A 23,012-nucleotide genomic window follows, 5' to 3' on the forward strand; every position below is an offset into this window, starting at 1 on the left:
CATACTCTAGGTGGTAGTCAAGTATACAGTGTACACATAGACCAATGACAGAAATAAGTTTGTATCCTGTGTTACTCTTTATAAATCAACACGTAGACGTCTCATTCTTCAACCTTCTTAGTTGGTGTGAGAAGATGGCAGCCGACATGTGTTTCGTTACAAACGTAACTTCTTCAAGGCTTATGTTTGTACAATTGAAGACTCTATTCAGCCCAAAACAGTAAGTGAAGTAGTCCCAGATAGGGAATTCTGGTAGGCACAGTTGCTGAAAACTATTTAATTCCGTTTCAAAACATCCACATTCAATCAAAATAAACCCAAGAGACGATATATCCAGCCTCCAGTATTGGGCAAGTGGAATAAGGCTCCATCCCCTGACTCGAGATACAAGGGTCATTGACCATGCCATGGAATATATATCCATCAGAGGGCGCGTGGCATGAGCGTCACAGTCCAGAATTATCAGCGCAGAGACCGTGGGTGTTGAATATCTGGTGCTAGTGCGATGGTCTTCAGAGAAACTGCCCAGAGAGCCGCCGACATCAGGCACTTTGCTGTCCCGTCAGCCACTGCGGCACAATGTAAGGACAGCTGGAGTGTCTGTGCCCTGTGAAGGGTTTCAGACAGCAGTGCAGTGGAGCGCTAGCTGATGAAATGTATGAAAGCATTTAATGACGGTGCCAAGGGGAGATATTGTGCCCCGATACGTGTTAGTTACTGTACTGGGCTCCCAGGGACTCCGTTGTGTGCCAAGGATTCCCTGTTCATCCGTTTCGGATCTCTATCAAGTCGCGTGCCAGGCTCTTACCCCTTTCAGCTGCTCTATCACTCATTACACCTCAGGTGCTCAGCCGCTGGCTGTTTGCTATTGAAACCCGCCCTTCAATGGAAGTGGCTGCAGATCACATGTTGTGTCTCAGGGGCGCTGGTGCTCTGCCTCCTTCTTTGTAGTTCTCTCTTCCCTGCATCCTTTCTTCCTTTCTATTCCCCACTCTCTCCTTACCTTTCCTCTCCCTCCTCTCTACATCCTCTGTCCTCTCTATAGCTCTGAATAAATTATGTTTTTCCTCTCGATTCGATGAATGAATGAATCCGCCTGTGCCCATGTAAGGTATGTGGAGGCAAAAAAAGGAACACACATAGAACACGAAGGGAAGCACGTCGATGAAACGGAAGAGAAATAACAAGCATGGAGGCATATCAACAACAACCGGCGATAATTATCTCTAAGCGCACTTAACACTCGGATAATTATCGCCGGCTAGCGCCGATTTTTATCGCTGAGATAGCGTGCTATTAGCAACGCTTATCTCATCAGCGATAAAAATCCTAGCGCTAACTGGCTAACGTGAGATTATCGCTGGAAACCCAGCGATAATCTCACGTTAGCTTGTTGATAGGGACAGGCAAACTTAGCCATGATATCCTCCTTCCATAGGATAACATGGCTAAGTCAGTCCTGAAGCAGGTGTAAGAAAAGTAGCGATAACAGGGGTTATCGCTACTTTTCCTGACGCTATGCTTCATAGCGTTAGGCTTGCTGGTAGGAGAAATGTCGCTTAGCGACATTTCTCCTGTCATGCCAGGTCAGGAACGCCCACTTTGCATCTCATTAGAGATGCAAAGCTGGGCGTTAGGAATTCCTACGCTAACGCAAGGTTTCACGCGTTAGTGTGGCCTTGCTGATTAGGCGATAAAATTATCACCGCTTTTCGGCCGAAAACGGCCGCAAAAGCGGCGATCATTTTTTATCGCCTGCTTGTTGATATGCCCCATAGTTAGTGCAAGCCAGAATTTGTATGCAAATTAGGTTTACAAAAATTATAATAGTACATAATAATACAACACAATGAGAGAGCCACAATTGGAAAGAGTGCAGTTACAAAGCATGAAGATATTATTCTGACACACACAGGCAGGGTGTAATGCCAGCACTCCTCTCTTAAGTCTGCGAGGAGTTATAAGTGCAAAAAAAATTGCCCAGCATATATTTTCCTTGCAGCCCATTTATGTAAAAGTCACATCTACTGCTGGTGCCAGAGCCTCGGTTGGACAATTGTTTGCGCTCCACCGGACGTATGACGGCGTAAGCATGTTGCTCATAGACCTTCTACCAGTTATAAAACCAACATGTGAGTGACGAACCAGGAACGGGGGACCTTTACTGAGTCTGAGTGCCAACATCCTGGACAAAACCTTAAGGTCGCCCTCCATGAGGGTTGTCACCCTCTAGTTGGATTCAAGGTGAACTTTCGTTTTCTTGGGGATCAGCAATCAGATGTTTCTGTTCCTGAGAGGGCTGTGGGAGCCAGATGTTTGTGCTTCCCTAAGCAGCCTGTAGAGAATGGGAACCCCCAGGTTATCAAATTCCACCGGAAAGCCGTTGTCTCCTGGCGAGCTTCTACTGCGTAAAGTCGGAATGACTTCTGAGATTTCTGCCTCCGTGATCTTTCTTCCTAAGTGTGCCCTGCCCTAATATATGAGAGGGGGAGCTTTGGAGAGCGTAGAAAAGGTCTTTCCAAATCTAATGTGCCTGATTGGACTCCTTGAGGACTTCATAGAAGGAGGCACATCTGTCCATGATATCTGAAGGGCGGTCAACAGAGCACTGTCAAGGGATCTGACCGCGGGGATCGCCAATTGTGTTTGCTCTGCTTTAACTCTGCAGCTTGAAGGTGGACCCCTTTTCTACCCTCTCATGGTGGTGGAATTTAAGTATCATTAGGGCCCGTTCCGCGGTGTCAGAGATGATTAAGGCAATTCTGGCGGTGTCCAACTGACTCTTCAGCTCAGGGGATGACTGAATGAATGAAAGGACATTTGTAGAGCGCATGGCTACCCGGGAGTGTCCCAGCGCTATAGATATAATCAAGGAACAGGAGCCGAACTAAGGAAATAGCAGAGTCTTTAGTTTTTTGCGGAAGGCCATGTGGTTGGGAGTTGTCCAAAGTTGAAGTGGAAGGTAGTTCCAGAGCTTGGAGGCATTGTAGGAGAAAAGCCGCCCTCCACTTCTGGCCCTTTGTATTCAGGGAACTTTTACCAGATGAAGATTATTAGACCTAAGTTCCCTAGTGGATTTATAGCGACTGATGAGGGATGAGTTAATGGGAGGGCCCGTCCAAAGCAACGTTTTATGCACAATGCACAGATATTTGAATTTGATGCGTTCCAGCTCGGGGAGCCAGTGGAGGGATTAGATTGAGGGCTTGGCTGATTGTCTGGATGAGGAACCTGTAAGTATTCTGGCTGCGCAGTTCTGGACTAGTTGAAGTTTGGAAATAACAGATGCAGGGGAGCCCAGATAAAGAGCGTTTCCATAGTCCAGCCTTGAAAGAATAAGGGATTGTACCATGACTTTTTTTGCTGAGGAGGGCAGGAGGGGAATGTGGTCGTGGTGTAAGCCGTGGACGCATTTGTTACATCCTGTTCCAGACATAGGGCCTGAATCACAAAAGTAAACTTGAACTTTTGTGTGAGTTTACTACCTTTTGGGTATTCACAAACGGTGAGTTTAATTTCACTAATAGCAATTTTAAAACTGCGGAGACGTTGCCCATGAAGAGATAGGACAGGCTTATCTTTCTATGTGCGGAGTCTCCACATTCATAAAATTAATATTCGTAATATTAAACTTGCAGTTGGTAAATACCAACAAAATAGTAAATTTACACAAAAGCGCAAGTTTACCTTTGTGAATCAGATCATTATATCTTCATTTTGTGGGCTTTTTTGGCAAGGGATTCACCCCTAATCAAAGCAGCTCTCCAAGTGGCTTAGCCGGGGGCCCTTAGTAGCTGTACAGAGGCCACTAATCCCAAGTTATTAGATAAATACGGTTGGACATGAGATTTTAGCAGGTTTTTCTCCTCTGCTGTTCTGTGCACCTTGGTTTTCATGCACCACAACCCTGGCAGGGTGGAGCTCAGCAGCTGGATATCCAACAGAAATCGGACTAAATCCAGCTGTGCAGGTTGCCAGGCTACATGTGAGCAGTGATGCAACGTGGAAGGCTTCAAACCCTTTACATCTCCTAATTCTGACAACTGCTGATTTGTGTTGTTACTCGCACAGCAGGGTCTGGCAGAGACCACAGTTGAGGGCTATCCTGTTGCTCTGCCTGCCTTTATGTGTCTTTGATTTCTTCATACCTGTCCTCGTACCCAAGGTGATTTCTTCATTTCACTTGGCTTGTTCTATTACCCTTCCATCTTTCTTTCCTACTCCTCATGGAACCTAGGAAGATGGTCAACTCCACAAAGTGCACCCTAGATGGCGTGTGTCTTACATTGACCACACTCAGTAGGACACAGTGGATCATCAGCTCTTCGTAGGCTTTACTGGATGCAAGATGGACAAGGTGGTGATCAAACACACCGTATAAAGCCGGGTCACGCTCTGTATCAAGATCTACTACATCTTGGCCAAGAAATACCCTTCGGATGGTATTCATGCCTGCTCCACTAGAGCCATGGATGTATCCAGGGCTGTCTCCCAAGGCATGCTGCTTGCCAACGTCTGCCACGCAGCTACATGGTCATCTTTGCCTACTTTTGGAAAACACTACTGCCTTGACTCTCAGGTAGTCAATGATGGATACTTTGCCCAAGCTGTGTTACAAAACTACCATGTCTCACCTAAAGTGCTCCATCGCACCTCTCCTGCAGGACTCCTTTGGTACTCATTCATAAGGAGAGGGAGCTGCAGGAAGATGTATCCATAAGAAAAAGTGGGGAAGCTGCAAGGAGATGTATCCATCAAGAGAACTTAACTTAGCACTGGTAAGAATAGTTCTGGTGGATACCTTGCTGAGTGAAAGGGAAGGAATTTAAATGGCACAGCCCTGTCCTATCCTAGTGCTGGTGCACTCTTAGCTGGGCAGCACCAATGTGCAACGGAGGCACCCTTCATCATGGTGCAAGGGTGCCTGCATAGTAGGCAGGATTGTTTTTGTGCATAAGGTGTGAGAGGCATTTCCTCTTTCTATGTGGGCTGCAGAATGCAGCACACATAAAAAGAGGAAAAAAGGAGAAATAAAGTTATTTCTCCTTGCAATGCTACACCTGCAATGTAGCATTTTGATGCATTCCAAGTCTACCACTAATGGGAACTCTGGGAATGAGCCAGAAATTATTGGTGGATGTGTGGGAACACCTGCGCGCCACCCTTGGAACGCCTCCCTGGGGCAGAGTGATGCAACGCAGCGATTTGCAGTGTCTTGCGTTACTCTAGATTTACCAAGACATGCAGGGCCACAGAAGGTGGCCATGCATGGATTGATGAATCTCACTTCCTTTAGCCTGCCGCCTTCCTGTAACATCGAAGGTCCTGGATGTGTTTTATTAAAATTAGTAACTTGCTGATATCTTGAAGCCATTTCACGTGTTCAAAGTTGGCAGTATAATATCTTACTCAATATTTAGATACTGAGTCCAGTGTTCAGCACAACTGTGCTTGCTGCCTGGTTGCTCGCTCACGGGGTTCATTTTGGATTCTTCGACTTCCACGTGCTCCAGCTCTTCCTTAATTCGGGACCTATGGAAAGCAGTTAATATCTCAGCGCTCCAAGTACATAATTTGACTTCTAAAAACACCACCTCACAAGCATGGTGCTACCTGGCAGTGCTGGAGAACTGTTGTTGGTGAAAAGCTTTATGAACCTGTCTGAGTCCGGAAACAAGCATCCTGGGACCAGTTTCGGACTAACAGCCCTAAATTGGTAGGGTATGCCCAGACGTGGGTTCCTTGCTCACTTTGCCTCTGGATTCAAGCTAGCCTAGCGGATGAGGGCTGTTAGCCCAAAACTGGTCTCAGGATGCTTGTTTCGGGTCCAGGGAAGACATGGCGTGGCAGTTCGGGCTGGACTGTTCCAATGAGGCACAGGTTCAAGACTGATTTGCACATAACTGTGTCTGAACTGGGGTGGCGAAGTGAGCTAAAGAATGATGATGGATTGAACTCAGATCTGTGACTGGGGGTGAGTGTCTGAAAAGTTTCAGCGCTCTGTCCATCCTCTCCTTGTGTTTGCTTTTTTCCCCCAAACCTAGCAGGGTATGCCCAGACTTGGGTCCCTTGCTCACTTTGCCACTGGATTCAAGCTAGCCTGGCTGATGAGGGCTGTTAGCCCAAAACCGGTCCCAGGATGCTCATTTCTGGTCCAGGGAAGACATGGCTCGGCAGTTCGGCCTGGAGTGTTCCCATGAGGCACAGGTTCAAGACTAATTAGCATAAAGCTGTGTCTGAACTGGGGTGGCGAAGTGAGCTAAAGAACAATGATGGATTCAACCCAGATCTGTGACGAGAGGTAAGTGTCTGAAAAGTTTCAGCGTACCGTCCATCATCCCCATGTGTTTGCTTTGTTCTCCAAAACACAAAAGCATCTTTTCTCCCATTATGCATGCTACAGCGAATCACAGGTCGACTCCCTAGACACATTACGGCATGAGAAAGATTCAGGTGAGTCTCGACAGCACATGCATACAAAGGGGTGTCTGTGGGGTCCATGGCACCCCCTTACACTGCTTCTTAAGATCCCCCTCGTGGTGAGCTCTGGCTGTCACCTACCTGTTAGTGGCGCGGTCAGTGCGCCGCCTTACAGCTCCTTTGTCCCTATAAGTTTATCTATAATATGGCACAGGTGCAGATATTAAGTGTTTCATCATCTGCATGTGGCCACACCCACATGTAAAAGAGGGAGCCCTCCTCCCCAGAGGATCGCTCCAGTGCTACATGTGAATCGCAATCTGTGTTACAAGCAGGGCTGCACGAATGTATTCCACGTTTTCTGTAATCATGTGTGCACTACTGTTGCACCCCCAGGGCATTTGTGTTATATGGCTCCACCTCCAGGGCATTTGTGTAATATGGCTCCACCCCTGGGGCATTTGTGTGATATGGCTCCACCCCCTGGGCATTTGTGTACTATAGCTCCACCCCCTGGGCATTTGTGTAATATGGCTCCACCCCTGGGGCATTTGTGTGATATGGCTCCACCCCCTGGGCATTTGTGTACTATAGCACCACCCCCTGGGCATTTGTGTAATATGGCTCCACCCCAGGGCATTATTGTAATATAGCTCCACCGCCGGGGCATTTGTGTAATATGGCTCAACCATATCTATGAGGCCACGCAAAGCCACTTTGCATGGCACACCCTTCAGAGTGACGGATCTTCATGGCTCAGCCTTCAGAACTGCAATCATGCTCATCAAAGGCAGGGACGACATTTAATAATAATATCGTCTAATAGAAGAGTGTGAGGTGGGACTACTGCTTTGTCATTTTGGAGGCCCAAGCAATGAGCAGTGGGTTGAGTCTTTGCCCTTTGGCAGTAGCTGGTTTTGGAGTAAAATGTGCTGACGTAGGACACATCTCATTTCCTCATCCTGGAATGGTGACTGTGATTACTGAAGCCAAGATGACCTGACTCGCACCCTCACATCCACTGGACTGTTTATATCACTTCCGGGGCACCATCATGATGCTAGCGGCAAAGCTGGGCTGGACCCAAGGCAGGGCACCATTGGAGATTGGTCTTCATAGGCTCTCGGCTAATGCTGTCGCATCTCTTACTCTTCATCTCCAAGGGGTTTATTGCAGCGGACACCAGAGGTGCCATAAGGACAGAGACAGAGAAAGAGAGTGGAACAAGATAGGGAAGAGAGTGGAATGAAAGAGGGACAGAGAATGGAGAGAGATCCGAGAGTGAGAAAATGACATCAGAGAACAGATAAACAAAAAGAAATAGGGAGTGAGCGGGGGATGGGAGATGGAGAGGGTTGAATAGATCCCCTGTGAGCCAAGGTGAGGTTTCAGGATCAGGCCTTACGCCTGCTCTGGAGAATATGTGTCCATAAACCTTCAGCATTAGCCTAGAACATTCATATTTGACCTGCTAGCACACTGTAGACCTTACACGTTCGTTGTGATGGCTTTGTTGAGATGTATTCATGTAACTGAGGCAACGGTTCCTCCTGATGTACCTGAGGAGCTGATGAAATGGTAAAATGAAATCTCTTGAATTGAAAGAAACCCCTGTGTAGGACAAATGTACTGATGTGTCCGCAGACCTCTCCAGCTGATGACGTGCTTTATTCAAAACCAGATTTAAACAGACCTTTCATCATTTGAACTAATATCCCTCAGCCCGACAATGTTCAATATCTCCATGGCCCCGCTCGCACACGTCGCCCCACAGCACAACCTCAACATAATCTCCTACGCCAATGACACTCAACTGATCCTCTCCCTCACCAAGGACCCCATTACCAACAAAGCCAACCTCCACGAAGGAATGAAGGCGGTCGCCGACTGGATGAAGACCAGCCGACTGAAGCTGAACACGGAAAAAACAGAGGTCCTCATCCTCGGCTCCAACCCCTCAGCCTGGGATGACTTCTGGTGGCCGACGGCACTGGGGGCAGCCCCGACACCCACCGACCACGCACGCAACCTGGGAATCATCCTTGACTCAACGCTCTCCATGACCAAGCAAGTCAACGCCATCTCCTCCTCCTGCTTCAACACCCTCCGCATGCTCTGCAAGATCTACAAGTGGATCCCGGCAGATACAAGAAGAACAGTCACCCAGGCCCTCGTCAGCAGCACACTCGACTGCGGAAATGCCCTCAATGCGGGAGCCCCGACCAAGCTCATCAAACGACTGCAATGCATCCAAAATGCCTCGGCACGAATGGTCCTCAACATACCACGCCACGGCCACATCACCCCCCACCTAAGAAACCTGCAACAAGAGGATATCCTTCAAGCTCCTCATCCACGCACACAAGGCACTCCACAGCCTACCTCAACAAACAACTTTCCTTCTACATCCCCAACCGCCAGCTCCGCTCCACCAACCTTGCACTTGCCACCGTCCCTCACATCCGAAGAAGAACCACCGGCGGGAGGTCCTTCTCACACCTCACCACCAAGACATGGAACACCCTCCCACTGAGCCTACGACAGACCCAAGTCCTGCTGACCTTCGGGAGGCTACTCAAGACCTGGCTGTTCGATTAGTAGTGCCCCTCCGCAGCGCCTTGAGACCCTCACAGGTATGTAGTGCGCTCTACAAATGTTTGATTGATTGATTGTATTCTTGAAGCCAGGTGACATTCTCTTTGTAAGGTCAGACTGAGTTGTCTCACGTCTACACATGTAATCCACCCCGCTGTATTTTGGGTCCGTATGTCTCTTTTGGGTCCATATGTCTTTGACTTTATCCATGCCACTCAGTACTGTTTCTCCCTCTTATTTCAATGTTTCTTTTAATCCTGTGATTGTGTACGTCACTGTCTCATGACTTGTCCGTATTTGTGTCAACACTCAAATCTATCTCTCTTTTACTGGCCCAATGCGCGTCAACGGCTTGGACCGGGAGCAGTGTAGTCCCTATACAGACTTTGGGGCTTCCCGACTGGACCCATCTCTCTTCGCCAAACTTACACATTCAAATAAAGCTATACCATTGTCTATAAGCATGACAGACTCAGATTAAACTTTAAAGGTTTACCTAAAGAATATATAGCAGATATACATAAGCCGGACCATCAATGAGTAACTACAATAGTACATAATTCATAAGTACAAAGAACTCAGTAACGTTCATTAGAAACTCCAGGATAGATTTGTCTTCGAAAGTAGGTATAGGGCAGTCTCTCTAACTGTGAAAACACAGACCCTTTTATAGGACTTTAGAGAGAGGATTTCACGCATTCCCCACACAAGAGCACGGCTCCGGGATGTGCACCAATGGGGAACGAGCAAGAAGAAACATTTTACTACAGAAATCGTTTGAAGATTCCCTCATACATTAGATCCGGTCGCTCTCTGAGTCCATTCAGGTAACATGAGTTGATACAGAGGGGCGGAGTGTGGTACTGTAAAATTCGGAACCGTGTAGGTGGCATGGGCCCACCATGCCAATTTTGGTATCAGCGGACCGCAAATGAGTAACGCGGTATGCATGAGTATTTTCGGCATGTTTCACTAATGAATTCACCGTCCATATGGTACCACATAGTGAACCCTTTGGGTTCCATTTTAGAACCGTAGCCATTTTGTGGTTGCCCTCACATAGGCTGCGCACTAAGGCCATGCCCAGGCCTAAAGGACACGTACACCTTCTGTGACTTCTCTCTGACCAGTGCAAGCCGACTCCGCTGCCCGAGGTCAATCCTGTCCGGCCGGTTCCTTTCTCGCGGCCTAATGTGATTAGCATCAGGGCTCGACCCATCATAAAGCCCCTGTTCGCACACGATCCCTGACTAAGCTGTTTTCACACCTGACTCTGTTTCCTACTTTATGGCTTGTTTTACGAGCAGGAGGTGCCCGTTTTATTGGGGTCTGCCGTTATCTGATGAGGGTTCGAAGCCTTGCGGGGTACAATGACTGCATGCTTAATGAACTGAAATGTGGGATTGTCATTATGGCTCTGCTGTTCCTTTGAAACTAAAATATGTGAATGACCACTTGTAAAAGAGGGGCGGTGTTGCCCCAAAGCGTAATTTTGTGTATATAAGTAAAGACTGGTTTTTGGTTCGGGAACAGTCTCCTGAGAACATACATCGTGTTGTACTTCTCGGATATCTGTGATTGGTCTGCAGCCAATAAAGACGATCTTTGATTTCACCTAGAAAAGTCTGTGTTTCTGTGGGTCTGAAACAGGAAGAATCCGAAGTCTTAGGGTGTGTTCCCCTGCACCGCTGGGTTCTAAAACCCGGTACTTTAGTTGGCGCCCAACTCGGGGCGATTTCAGTGGTACCGGTCCAAGCCAGAGGTTCGTGAGGAGCTTCGTGTGGAAATTCTGGAGGAAGGCCGCCACTTCATCGACCCCTGCATGTCGACGTGGTCCGAAAGTCTTTTCTGCGAGGTTCTCCGCGTCCCGACGGCTACTAAGGACTGCTGCCCTGATTAATCGCCCTGTTTTGGACCCTTGACGATTTGGTAGAGCGAAACAATTGAGAGAGTCTTCTGGTGAAGTCATCGATACCTCAGTTAAGTATAAGTGGAGCGTCTCCCAGTTTGTTTGATATCCTTCGGGATTTTGGTATCCTTCGGGATCACTCTGATTTGGGTCTTGCAAGTGCCAAAGCCAGAGGACTCGTGTATTCACGAGACTATCGTATTCGATAATCCTTTGAAGTTTGAAACTAGACTAGTGAGCAAAGATGCCTGGTTCTAGTATATTTGGAAATTTGTTTTGTTTTGGTTGTAAAAGGGACTCCCGATTGGAGGATTCGTGTCCGGTTCCTCCAATTGGAACTCCAACTTATGAGCTTTATGTGAAACATGGCGTGGGCCCCATTACGTATAATGAAGTATGGGTCCGATACACCAGAAAGGATGGTGTTTTAAAATGGCCCCAAAATGGTAGTTTCGACACAGAGATCCTAGATAATTAAGAAGTTAAATTGTTCAAGAAGAAAGCCCGGCCGGCGATGTTTGATTCCTTCCGCCTATGGCGAAAGGAAGCCAAACAAAAAGAAATTAAATTAGCAAAGAAAAATAAAAGAGAGAGAGGTATGTCAATCATGCAAGCAGCTTTGCAGTTTAAGGATAATGAAGAGGACCGAATGGATGTGCAGTTGCATAGGCAACGCAAACTAGTCATTGATAAATGTTACCCAGTTTTGCCACCCCTTCAACAAGATGAGTCAAAAGAGAAAGAGAAAGATTCCCTAATGTCGCATTTGCTAAGTTCGCCACCCCCTTATGCGCAAAATGCTACAGCGCCTCCACAGCCCGTAAATGTGCAGCCTCCAGCTAATGCGCAGCAAGCTTTCCCGCAGCCGCCAGCTCCTCCTCAGCCGGCTCCTGTCCTGGTAGCACAGCCTTCCCAAGGGACGCCGATTTTGCAACCTACCACTTCTGCGCCCCTTGCAACTTTCCCTAGCGCATCAGCTGCCTCTCTTGGTGCCCTACCTGCTGCTACCCCTGTATCTGTATCTGCACCCGTTTTCCTTCCCTCTGTTTTTCCCCCGGTTCTTGCCTCGACTTCTCCTTCTGCAAGAAACCGACTAGCTAGTGCAGTCACTAGTCTTATATCACCCCTCTTTGGGTCGTCTACTACGACCCCTGGTCCACAGCGTAAGCAGTTACGTAGTCAAATACCTGGTTCTAGGGAGAAAGAAGAACTGGACGGCATGGCACGTAGATGGATTGTTTATCCTTCTAGGTATGATGTAGAATCTGTTGTTAATGTTTTTCATCAGTGGGAAGCGCCACAACAGCGGTACGTTTTTGAGAAAATGTGTGAAATTCTTTGTGAGGAATTGGAAGATAATGATGTAGACTCCAGTCCGCAGGAGTTGTGTCAAGTGCGATTTGAAATTGGAAAAGGTACGATTGTGGGTTCTGATGTTGAGAAAGCAGTTGCGACACTGCTGTCTTTCAGGAATGGGGATTGTCAGCAATCGTTGTTTGGACAGGAATTCCCTGAAGGGAAACAGGTAAAAGCGCGACAAAATCCGATGCGTGAGGTTCCTCCAGTTTGGAGACCTGGTGATGCGAATGCTGTTCCACCTGTTCTGCCACATTTTCAGCGTGTTTGGGTACATGTTCCCTGGAACCGATTTGAAGTATTAGCCCTTAAACAGACATTGCCTGACCCCCGTAAGAACCCTGCAGGATATTATAAGGAGTTAACGCAGACTGCAGAATCGTGTGTCATGAACCTGGCAGACATAGATATGTTGTTCGGAAATGTTGTTCCACAGCCTTTGTGGGGATTGATTCGTAATGCAGATCATGCTGCAGAATTAGGTGACACATGGGCTAATATCCTTAATGCGGACATAGACAGGTCGGTGGTGCCAAGCCTGAGCCCGTGGTAGCAGAACTCCCTGGTAGGATAATTAATTATATGAAAACTTTAATGCCCGCAATACGTGTAAATTGGGATAAATTATCCGCGTGCAAACAGAAGAAAGATGAAACAGTGTCCGATTTCTTCACTAGGTTTGAAGAAACATTTATCGACCACAGTGGTCAGGACATGAGTACAGAAGGTGGCCAACGGTTATTTGTCGATACATTTGTGCATAATTTGCTTCCAGAGTTGTGTAAGAAATTAAAAGATTCGGAGAGTTCTTGGGCCGTTTCCTCTTCAGCACAAATACTGGCTACTGCACTGTATTATGAAAATAGGGATAAAGATGAGAGGATAGAACAGATAAGAAAACGAAAGAGTTGAAAACGAAGGTTCTTTTACAGCAGGCTTATCCGCCACGTGCAGGTCAGAATAATTATAGGCAAACCCAGGGTATCTATCAGCAACCCCAACAGTTCCAGAATAATCAGCAAATGTATGGGTATTATCAACCACGTGTCCCTATCGGTCCCAATCAATGTTCATATTGCAAAGAGGAGGGTCACTTTAAAAATAACTGTCTTAGATTGCTGCAGCGCACAAATAATGCTTATGGCGCAAGAGGTAGAGGTGGCCAGCAAGCCCCAAGAGGTAGAGGGCGTGGAAATGTTCCCCAGAACGCTCGTCCTCTTCCGCCTCAAAATACGATGAATAGTTTTGATCAGGAAGCCAATGCGACTGGCAAGACAGCGCAGTATTATAATGATGACTATTATGTAGAAGATGATAATACGGAAGGTAATGAATACTAGGACAGCCATAGACAGAGAGAGGGAGTTGTTTCAGTGCCAGTGGATCAGAGCGGACCGTATGTTAAGGTGACTACAGCGGGTGTAACAGAGCCCTTTCTGCTGGACACTGGTGCTGCAAAGAGTTCTATTATGCGCTCCAAACTCCCTGGCGCGCCTTTGTCTGGCGAAATGAATGTTTCCGTAGGTTTTTCTGGCGCCCCGGTTAGGAACCCGATCTCAAGTCCTATGGCCCTTTCTGTTGGACCTTGTGAGCTGAAAGCACCCCTCATCCTGACGACAGGATGTAATGAAAACTTGTTAGGATTGGACCTGTTGAAGAGATTACATGCGACATTATATTGTTCTCCCTCAGGAGTACAACTTACGCTGGGTAAGGAAGTGATTTCTCCCATGTATTTGTCAAAGACTGAACTACCAGCTGAATTGTCATCTCTTCCTGATGCCCTGTGGGCCACTGGCCCTAATGATGTGGGCCTTTTGGAAATACCGCCGTATGTTGTCACTTTAAAAGCCAATGTTAAATTGCCCCGCATTCCCCAGTACAAGATCTCTAAGGAAGGTGAAAAAGCGTTGTTAGCAATTATCTATGATTTAATTGAGAAGGATGTCATTGAAGAGACAAGAGGCAACGTTTGCAATAGTCCGGTTCTACCTGTTTTGAAACGTACTGACCCTTCGCAGCCACCTGTTTACAGATTTGTGATCGACCTTAGAGAGGTCAATAAGGTAGTTGTGCCACAGTTTCCAGTGGTCCCTGATATAACCCCCTTGTTGACTATGATCCCATCTTCCGCTGCTTGGTTTTCAGTAATTGATTTAAAGAATGCTTTCTTTAGTATCCCGATTGCAGAGGAGAGCAGGGATATTTTTGGCTTTTGTTTAGGAGGTCGAAGCTTCCGTTTTAAACGTGCTCCACAGGGCTACTGTGAAAGCCCATCAATATACAGTCAGGCTTTAAAAGCACAGCTTGATGCCCTTGTTTTACCTGAAGGTGCTACCCTTATCCAGTATGTTGACGATTTACTAATCGCCGCAGATACTGAGGAGATTTGTAAACAAGCTACATCATCATTGTTGCGTCATTTGTCTACCTTCCATCACAAATTGTCTCTCTCTAAGCTGCAATATTGTCGACAAGAAGTGACCTATTAAGGTCATCTCTTCTCGAAGGAGGGAAGGAAGCTGACCCCAGAAAGAATCCAAGCGATTGCATAATTAAGCGTGCCAAAGACAAAGAGAGAAGTGCGTGCTTTCCTGGGAATTACTTCATATTGTAGGCACTGGATCCCGAGTTTTTCTTTATTGGCAAAACCATTGCTAGCATTAACATATAAAGATATACCAAATCCTGTCCCATGGTCTGAAGAGTGTCAGAAAGGTTTTGTGGAATTACGTAAGGCATTATGTTCAGCTCCTGTGTTGGGTACCCCCGACTATAGTAAGCCTTTTACCTTGTATGTTTATGAAAGGGACGGTTGTGCATTGTCAGTACTGACACAGCCTTTTGGAGACAGACCGCGCCCATGCGCGTATTTTTCGTCGACTTTGGACCCTGTAGCGAGGGCATTGCCAAGTTGTTTAAGAGCTACAGCGCCAGCAGCGGCGTCTATTCGACAGTCTGCTGGACTAGTGATGAATAACACATTGATAGTAATGGTTCCTCATGCAGTGGATGTGAGAGGTTGGCCTGATGTATGATGTCACTAATTCTAGTGTACACCTTATATCAGTCCAAACAACCCTTATGGTGATTGGTTGTAAAGTCAACCTTATAGACCAGCTATCCTAGTGGTAGCATGGACAAGAGCAGTCTTAGGCTAAACTCTGAATGGCATGTGAAGCCAGCTGTGATACCATATATAATCCCTTGAATACCAAATGAAAGGACACCACAACAGATATATATATAAAATAAAGTGTATTTATTCTAGTCAAACCCTCAGCACTCTTTATGAGATTAGAGGTAAGTACAACACAGTCTTATTTAAGCATACATTAAGTCACACAGGTAAGTAATACAGTTAGGCCCTAGGGGCCACGCAAACCATATACTAAAGAAGTTGTATAAGGACCACTGTCACGGAAATAGGATAGGCCTAGGGAATCGCTGGGGCTACACTACACTAGCAACAGTTAGGAAGTGGGAGGCCCACGGGATTCAGGTGCAGAGTGGAAACACTCACGCGAAATGCGTAAAAGTCGATAGAATTACTAGCAGTTAGAAATTAACAGTTTAAAGACACTTCTGAAGCAGCTAGAGAGTCGAGACTCGGAAACTAGACCCTAGGATAGTCACTACCCTTGTGAGCACCGAAGTACCCAAGTTACCTAGTCCACGGGCTGCGGGTGCATAGGTGTGAACTTGCGTCGGGTTTCGTCGTGGACTTCTATGGATGCCTGAAGGAAAGTTGCTGACAGGCAGTCAGTGAAGAGTGTCCGGTGGATCCCAAGACTGGGATCAAGAAGAGAGGAGACCTGCAAGCAGAAGGGACAGAGTCAAGGTCACTAGCCAGTGACCACGTGGAACCAGGAAGGAACCAGGCGATGTCGTGAAGATTGCAGGTGAAGGTGAAGCTTGTCGCTGCAGCCACGGGGACCAGGAGATGTTGAGGACGACCAGGACCAGGAGGCGAGCTGTCCCACGAAGGCTCTTGCTGTCGGCGGCATCGAAGTCGAACTAGGACTCACCAAGCCTTGGCAAGCGGAACCCACGAAGAACGGAGGACTTGCTTCTGGTGCAGACCAGGAAGGTCTGGGGTGCTTCTCTTTTGCAAGGAAGCGGGAGCCAGTCTGGAGGAGCCAAACCAGCAGTGAAGATTTCAGGATGCGTCGTCACAAAGGCCACTAGCCAACGGGCAAGCAACCGGACAGGCACGGCAAGCAGGAAAATGCAGAAGGGCCCCACGCAGGACTCGTGGAGTGTGGGGGGCTGATCTTCGGTGCAGATGGTGCTTGGGGTTGGGGCTTCTCAATCCCCGGTGCACAACTTCGAGGGTGCCTCAGAAGCTGCGCTGGAAGATACTAGCCACTTTTCCCAGGTAGCTGGTCCCACGTCTCTCGTCGCCTCCACGGATCTCAGCTCGGCTGTGGATGTGGATCAGGGTCGGAGAAGTCTGGAAGTCAAGGCTCTGGTCGGGCTCTGCAGTCGGTCCCTCATAGAACTTCAGCAAAGCAAAGGGTAGTCTCTTGATGGTGCCTGTTTGCACAGGGTAGCCACTCCTTGGCCACAAGGGAGATTCATCAGTCTTCTTCTTTCGTCGAATGTCGAAGGCCCAGAATTTCTGTTCAAGTTGCAGGTTCAGGATAATCTAATCTCCTGGGGCCCAGCTACCACTCTTATACTAATCTGGGGGGCTGGGTTGCCTGCTAGGTCACGCCTTATGGGTGGGACCTGGGAAGGGGGTGGTTACACCCCCTTCCCTTTGTCGAGTTTCGCGCCAGGACTGGGGCTGGAGTGCCCCAGCACCGGTTTGAACTGGACTATGCATGGAGCACCTTGTGTGCCCCAGGCATGTCTCATTCCTTTCAGCCCTCCCTGCCCCAATACACTAAAGTCTGTCTGGGGAGGTGCTAGCACCTCCCCAAGCAGGAAACCTATTGTCCAAGCCTCCCTTGCCGGGATCACTCCCAGCAGCAGGAGGTCAGACCCGTGTCTGTGGCAGCAGCATCCATTTTGTGATGCTGAGGCTTTGGTTAGAGTTAAACAGCAAAGTAGGATTTTAACATGTCTTTCCCTCTAGAAGGGGGTGATAATATCCTCATCACCAGAAATGGTATGGGGGTATTATTCCAAAGTGTTAGACACCTTACACGACATGTTTTGATAAAGCCAAACCATAGTTACCATAACCGTTTAAGATTATAAGGCACTTTAAGAGTATATGGTAGGCTATATCATAGAACAGCTATAAGGACATGGTTCAAAAAGCTGCAGACAGGCTCAGCTCATGCTAGAGCACCATCTCACATGTTATCAAGCACTCTGCCTCCAGGATTGTTAAGGCCTGCCATAGGAGTGGCTGATAGGTACACATGTGTCTATATATAAGGGTAGATATAAGTATACTATATCTAAGCAAGGGGTGATTACACGACCTTGCCCCAGCTGAGTGATCAGCCAGTTGTGTCTGATCGGAAGGCCAGACCAGACCAGGGGTGGCATAATACATGCTGCAGCCCCTGGGAGGCCTAGGGTACACCTATGCCCTGGGTACCTAGGGTACACTGTACAGGGTCCAATAAGGTGATCCTTACCAATTGTGTATGTACCTAGGGTACATGGAGTCCATTTTAAAGAGAGAGCAGACAGCCTGAGACCCTGAATGGCAGGATCTCAGGCCAACTAAGTCGAAAAACCAGCTAGACACTAGGCAAAAAGTTGGGGGTAACCATAGTCAGATATCCACCTTCCTACAGTGGACACATTGTTAAATAGGACCAAGACACAGCATTTAACTAATGCTCGATTGTCAAGTTACGAGTTGACACTGCTAGCGAGTCATGTGCACATAAAGAGGTGCAATACGTTGAATCCAGCCACATTATTGCCAATTTCAGCAGACACAGATGAGGTTGAACAGCATGACTGTCTGTTCAGAACAGAAGAAGAAACAAAAGGGAGAGTGGATCTTAAAGATACTCCCCTGGTTGAATGTGATGGTACCTTATGGGTGGATGGTTCATGCTTCAAGCTTCCGAATGGTGATACGACTGCTGCGTATGCTGTCACGACTCTGCACACGATTGTTGAAACTGCACGCATACCACATAATTCGGCTCAAGCAGCAGAATTAATTGCACTCACAAGAGCATGGGTGTTGTCAAAAGGAATGAGAGTGAACATATATACTGACAGTCAGTACGCTTTTGGTGTGGCCCATAGTTTTGGGCGTTTGTGGAAAGAACGTGGATTCGTGACCTCGCATGGAGCTAAGATTCAGAATGGTCAGTTAGTGAATGATCTCCTTGAGTCGCTGACCTTGCCATTACAAGTTGCGATTGTGAAGTGCAGCGCACACAAGAAGGTTACCGATGATGTTGGGCGTGGTAATGCATTTGCTGACGAAACCGCGAAACAAACAGCAAAAGATGTGACAACCCGAATGTATGTTGCAGGCCCTGCAAGATGGGTTGGTGACGTTGGAATGTTTGAAGACACGATAGAGAGTGTGAAGTCCCTTCAAGCTGAAGCTACAGAGAAAGAATTAAGTCTGTGGAAAGAGAGTAAGGGTAAATTAGATAAAAACGGTTGTTGGATTGATTTGTCAGAACACCGGCGATGGTTGTTACCTGATGCATATGTGCTTCCAGTGGTTACAATGGCGCATGGAATGGCACATATCAGTGTGAAAGGGATTTGTAAGTTGTTGGCTCCAGTATGGCAGAATGCTGGAATCCCTAAATGTGCAGAGAATGTGGTCAAAAATTGCATGGTATGTCTGAAATACAATCCTGGTAGGGGAACCCCAACTCCACCTGGTCATTTTGCGCCTCCATCATATCCTTTTGAAGTTCTGCAACTGGACTTCATCCACATGGAAAGGTGCAACAATTTGAAATATGTACTGGTTGTTGTTTGTGCCTTTTCAAAATGGCTAGAAGCATATCCCCTAAAAGACAATACTGCCTTATCCACAGCTAAAGCCTTAGTTAAAGAATTTTTTCCTAGGTTCGGAATGCCATGGATGGTGTGGAGTGATAACGGGAGTGAATTTGTAGGCCGAGTAATGAAAAATGTGTGTGAGGGACTAGGCATTAAGCAAAAGTTTCACGCTGCAAATCACCCCCAATCAGCTGGATTAGTAGAGTGCTACAATGGCACCTTGAAGCTTAAGTTGGCCAAAATTCAGGCGAGCTCCGGTCTTAAATGGCCTGACGCTCTGCCCTTAGCACTCTTATCAACAAGAATGACTGTGCATTCGCGAGTGGGACTTAGTCCGTATGAAATAGTGTTTGGCCGTCCGGCCAATGTATGGGGAGTGCCAAGGCCGACAAAGTTCAGTGAAATCGAATATCCAGTACTGCTTGATTACCTGCATGAATTGACGGCTAAATTGCGTGTCTTACACCAACAGGTTCACGATACTCTGCCCCAGGCCTCTGAAGCTCCAGGACACCCTATTAATCCTGGAACGTGGGTGCTAATTAAAAATTTTCAACGTACAAAGAATGACGAGCCCCGTTGGATCGGCCCCCACCTAGTCCTGCTATCGACAAGATCAGCAGTTCGAGTGAAAGGGAAAAAGAATTGGATTCACGGCATACACTGTAAGAGGATCCCTTTACCCCTACCATATGATCGGTGGGTCCAGGAGGGGATCGCTGACTCCGAGGCTGAGACTGTGCCTCCTTTTGTGCCTTTTAGCGATGCACGTGTAAAGGGGACAAATACAGAGCGAGAAAGTGACGACATTCTGCAAGAAGCTATATTGCCATCAATTCGACTGGATACCACAGAGCCTGAACTCTTGTTTCAAGACCAGACAGTACCTGGCAGAAGCAGGTATAATTTGAGGCCAAGAACTATGGACAAATAAAAAATCTTTTTCTTTGATATCTTCAAAAGTGCAGCTCTCTCTCAGCTGAAAAACGTTTTGACTTTTTGTTTTTCGAACCACCATCCGGGTTCAGCTGCAGGGTCGCGGTACCAAGACTTTGGGGTACAAGCCGGGGACGTTAGGTCAACGGTTCTGGTTGGTCTAGGGCGTTCCCTGAACTGACAGGTGTACTCCTTAGCAGAAGATACTCATCCGCCGCGAGCAGCACGATTAGAGGATGGAGTTTTTCAGGATGAAGAGGCCCACCGAGGAAATAAATTTCAAGAACAGACTATGTAAAATAATGAATAGCAAATGTTTTGTAGTATTATGTCTGTTTGTGCTATCTAGCATAATGATGTTTTCTGTAGGTTGTGTATTATTGTCTTTCCAAGTGTCATTTGCACCCACTGTACAGCCCACACCTCTTCCTACTGTTTACCAACACTCTTTTCACCCTCTGCCAGAACACGAACAAGCTAGACGTGCTGAATTTGTAAACAATTCGTTCATTCAACTCCTGCACCAGCACCAACTAGTCATGAATACAACGAACTGCTGGGTGTGTGTTTTGATGCCGTACACCATTAATAAGGGCATCCCATATCTAGTACTGCCATTCAGCTACAATGGTTCATCATGGGCATTCCAGACCATGTTTCTTTTTGCGCTTGAAACCTACTCCCAGCGACCACCGTGTTCCATTAGACCTAACTCGAATAATAAAGCCTTGATGAAGGGAGTTGCAGATATGAGTAGAGCTATCGATGCATATACATCTATTCCCAAGGATGAGTTGCGAGCTTATGTAGGCTGGAACGCGACTGGGTATAGCATCAGTTTGGGTGAAAAACAGCGCAAAAGTTCATCCCCGATTTGGCTCATACCCCACATAGGTCGGTTCTGTCTACAAGGTAATGGTCAGAAACCAAGAGCTCAGCTAGGGAAGAGTAACTGTACTGAGACATACACTTTTCCATCACAGTTTTCCCCTGCGTTTTTGGCTGCCAAGGGTACATACTTTGTCTGCAATGATCGAGCATATACATGGTTGCCCCCTGATTTCTCGGGCACATGTTATGTTGCGAATTTGCTGCCGCCAACATTTACTGCCGCCTCTGATTATCACAAGACCAGAGTTGTGAGAGGCGTTGTTAGCAAGGAAGATACTACTGGTCAGGAAGCGGGAGACTTTTTCCTGGGTTTCCTGCCGTTTTGGGGACCAATGGTCAATAGTCGGAACCTGAGACAACTGACTCGTGTAGTTGAATCCACTGTTAATGTAACGGCCGGTGCCCTTGGTAACTTGACAGCTGAGCTTCAAGCGGATTGCCTGATGACGTTGCAGAACCGTATGGTTCTAGACGTCATACTTGCAGACCGTGGTGGGGTATGCAAGGTTATCCAATCGAGCTGTTGTATTTTCATACCGGATAACGCTCCGACAGTCTACCAGGCCATTTCCAAACTGCATAAGATTTCCGAATACATTCACGTGGATAAAGGAGACTGGTCAATGATGGGGTGGTTCTGGGGACTGATATCAGCTTGGGGATGGAAGATTCTAATAGTCATTGGAATGATTTTAGCCATCCTTTTTCTGTTCTGTTTATGTATACAGTGTGCCCCTGTAATGTGTAGCCTCTGTGTTACATCATGTGTAAGGAAACCTATATCAAAGGACGAGCTAAGCAATAGGATGATGCTACAGCAACATCTCCATGACTTTATGAACATAGAATTGGACTCAGATTAGTATAGTTCTTGCCTATGTAAGGGCAAAAGGAGGGTCTGTGGTACTGTAAAATTCGGAACCGTGTAGGTGGCATGGTCCCACCATGCCAATTTTGGTATCAGCGGACCGCAAATGAGTAACGCGGTATGCATGAGTATTTTCGGCATGTTTCACTAATGAATTCATCATCCATATGGTACCACATAGTGAACCCTTTGGGTTCCATTTTAGAACAGTAGCCATTTTGTGGTTGCCCTCACATAGGCTGCGCACTAAGTCCATGCCCAGGCCTAAAGGACACGTACACCTTCTGTGACTTCTCTCTGACCTGTGCAAGCCGACTCCGCTGCCCGAGGTCAATCCTGTCCGGCCGGTTCCTTTCTCGCGGCCTAATGTGATTAGCATCAGGGCTCGACCCATCATAAAGCCCCTGTTCGCACACGATCCCTGACTAAGCTGTTTTCACACCTGACTCTGTTTCCTACTTTATGGCTTGTTTTACGAGCGGGAGGAGCCCGTTTTATTGGGGTCCGCTGTTATCTGATGAGGGTACTGAGCCTTGCTGGGTACAATGACTGTATGCTTAATGAACTGAAATGTGGGATTGTCATTATGGCTCTGCTGTTCCTTTGAAACTAAAATATGTGAATGACCACTTGTAAAACAGGGGCGGTGTTGCCCAGAAGCGTAATTTTGTGTATATAAGTAAAGACTGGTTTTTGGTTTGGGAGCAGTCTCCTGAGAACATACATCGTGTTGTACTTCTCGGATATCTGTGATTGGTCTGCAGCCAATAAAGACGTTCTTTGATTTCACCTAGAAGACTCTGTGTTTCTGTGGGTCTGAAACAGGAAGAATCCGAAGTCTTAGGGTGTGTTCCCCTGCACCGCTGGGTTCTAAAAACCCGGTACTTCAGCAGCCCCTGCGTCACTTTTGCGCCGCCGTTGCGTCACTTTTTGTAACGCAGCAGCGGCGTAAAATATGCACCACGGTGCGCCATATTTACGAAGTGACGCATCTAGGGAGATGCGTCACTTCGTAAACCCCTGCGCTACATTATACCTGCGCCAGGTATAATGTATGCAGGGGGGGCGTTCTGGCGCAAGAAAGGGTCATAGAAG

This window comes from Triturus cristatus, chromosome 2_2 (genome assembly GCF_964204655.1).
Source record: "Triturus cristatus chromosome 2_2, aTriCri1.1, whole genome shotgun sequence".
NCBI lineage: Eukaryota > Metazoa > Chordata > Amphibia > Caudata > Salamandridae > Triturus > Triturus cristatus.